Source organism: Sinocyclocheilus anshuiensis, unplaced genomic scaffold (genome assembly GCF_001515605.1).
Source record: "Sinocyclocheilus anshuiensis isolate Anshui unplaced genomic scaffold, SAMN03320099.WGS_v1.1 scaffold85, whole genome shotgun sequence".
Taxonomy (NCBI): domain Eukaryota; kingdom Metazoa; phylum Chordata; class Actinopteri; order Cypriniformes; family Cyprinidae; genus Sinocyclocheilus; species Sinocyclocheilus anshuiensis.
The window spans coordinates 1092763-1095301 of record NW_015536800.1 but is presented as its reverse complement, the minus strand read 5'-3'; positions in this window follow the sequence as shown (position 1 = coordinate 1095301).

The following is a 2539-nucleotide window of genomic DNA, read 5'->3' as shown; positions in this document are numbered from 1 at the left end:
ACCCGAGCGGGAGCGATGCCGTGGCTCAGGCTTAGGGACCGACGGTGCAGCTGATGAGGCGGGCTTCGCGAGCTGCTGAGTCGGCGACGTCTTGGGGCGACTGGCGGCAGCCACAGAGCTTGAGCTTTTTGGTAAGAAGTGTCGCATTGCCTGGGACGACTTCTGTGCAGCAGTGAAGCGCTCTTCGAACCCTTCGACCGCAGGTCCAAACAGGCCAGAGGGGAGATCGGAGAGTTGAGGAAGGGGACCTTATACGCATCCTTGATCTCAGTGAGGGTCAACCATAGGTGGCGCTCAAGCACCACAAGGCTGGCCATGGATCTGCCGATCGCCTGAGCCGTCATCTTTGTGGTGCATAAAGCCAGGTCGGTCGCGCTGCGTAGCTCTTTGAAAGCCATAGGGTCCGGTCCAGACTCGTCCATTCTCTGGAGAAGTTTGACCTGAATGACCTGGAGGACCGCCATGGAGTGAAGCGCAGAGGCCGCTTGTCCAGCAGAGGAGTAGGCCCTTCCAGCGAGCGTCATGCACGGCTTGGACGGGTGGGCAGCCTTTGCCTTCCAGCCGATGGCCATGGGCAGGCAGAGATGCGTGGCCACTGACTCAGCCAGGGGAGGCAATTTGTCATACCCCTTTTCTTCGGCGCCGTCGACTGAAGTGAGGGCAGACGAAGAGAAGGTATGCAGGCTGGCCAAGTAGGGGGCGCGCCAAGATCTGATGATCTCATCATGTACCTCAGGAAAGAATGGAGAAGCTCATTGTCGAGGGGCTTGACGGCACCCCAGCAAGAACCATTCATCCAGGCGGTTGTGGGTGGGCTCCTCTGGCGGAGACCAATCCAAGTCCAGGTCTTGGACAGCCTTAGACAGAACAAGGATGCTGGTCCGGGTGAGAGAAGAGGACGGGGGAAGCCCCTCTGTGTGGAGAGAGTGAGGCACGCGGGGACTCAGCCGGCGTGGGCTCACTCATCACCAAGTGCCGAGATCCTCTGCCCCGCTGCTTTTTCCTCACAGGCTCCTGGGAGGAAGAAAGCGGGAGGGCGCGAGGGGTGGAGTAGCTTTCTGAAAAGAAAGCTATCCGCGAGCGCAGAGAAGAGAGACTCATATACTCGCAATGAGGGCATTCTGTCTCAGTAAGTGCAGCTTCAGCGTGGGCGGCGCCCAAGCATGAAACGCACTCGCCGTGACCGTCAGCGGAGTGCAGGGGAGCCCTGCACGAGCGACAGTAGCGGCGCGGCATTTGCAACAACGCCGGAAATTTGCTCAGAAATTTGCTTTTTATAGTTGCCAGATAGCGGCAGGGGACCAAAAGACCACGCTGCTGCAGACGCCAAAGGCAGCTGAAGAGCGGCAAAGTCAGCCGAGCAGAGAGGGGTCTTGATCCGCTGCGAGGCTTGTTCACGGCGAAGGCTTCGAGTCTCGTAGTGCGAAGATCGAGTAGTCATTGCTGAAGGAGAAGAAATCTGAGGATCCTATGGCGAAGTGCACGCTTATATAGCCAGATGCCCTGCCCATATTGGCGGGCTCTGGCGGGCTGTGCCGCCATAGGCTCGTGCAGCTCCGCTGCCAAGCCATTGGTTAGTTTTTAAAACACTGCACGAACCAATGGCCATGCAGTTACACTGTGTGATTGAAAAAGGCTTCAGCATTCGGAGAAAAAGGAGTTTTCCCCAAAGCGTCTTAAGCAAGACGCAGTACGAGTGAAGTATCAATAGGGAACTCCAACAGTCGTTTTTTGGCAAAGGCAGATAACTCCACATTTCATGTTTTAGAGTTTAAAAAGCCTGACAAACGTTGTTGTTGTTGTGATCATAAACTGTATGGATGTGATTACACGCAATACACGGAGCTTTTCCCTCAACATTGTAACGCGCTGCTTTTGCAAGGTTCCGTGAAAACGTTTCAGCTTTTATTTTCCTTTTTCTCCCTTTAGAAGATATCACAGATTCATCAAGTTCGTTGAAATGATCCATCCTCGATCACTTTTAGTCAGCTTTGAACAAAACTCCTCTCAGCTAGCATGTCTTTTCAAAGTGAAAGTAGTCTTGTCACCTGACCTGAATACTACGCGCTGATTCGCTGAAGCGCTATATGTGGAGAATAATGCACGGCAATCAGCTCATTTTTTTCAAAAATTGCATTTATCGGATTTTGCAAATGAACTCTTCATATGTATGTATGTATGAAGAGTTCAGATGCAAAAGCCTCTAAGTGCCATCTGAAATTTTCTTCTAAAATGAGCATTTTTCATTCATGTTTGGGTTCGAATAAATGAACTTTTCCACAACATTCTAATTTATTGAGATGCACCTGTAATATGAAGCTCCTGCATTGTGAAGCCTATAGGTTATATCCCATTATATATTTTACACCTGCTTTGTCACATCCTCATGCTGTGCCTCTCGGACAGAGCTGGGAGAGTGTGTGTTTGTATTGGTGTTGTAGTGTGTGTGTACATGCTCCACGCTTCAGTGACAGTGTCTGCTTATCTGGCTGTGCCACTATGTGAATTTGTGAGTGCGTGTTTACTCTTGATACACTCT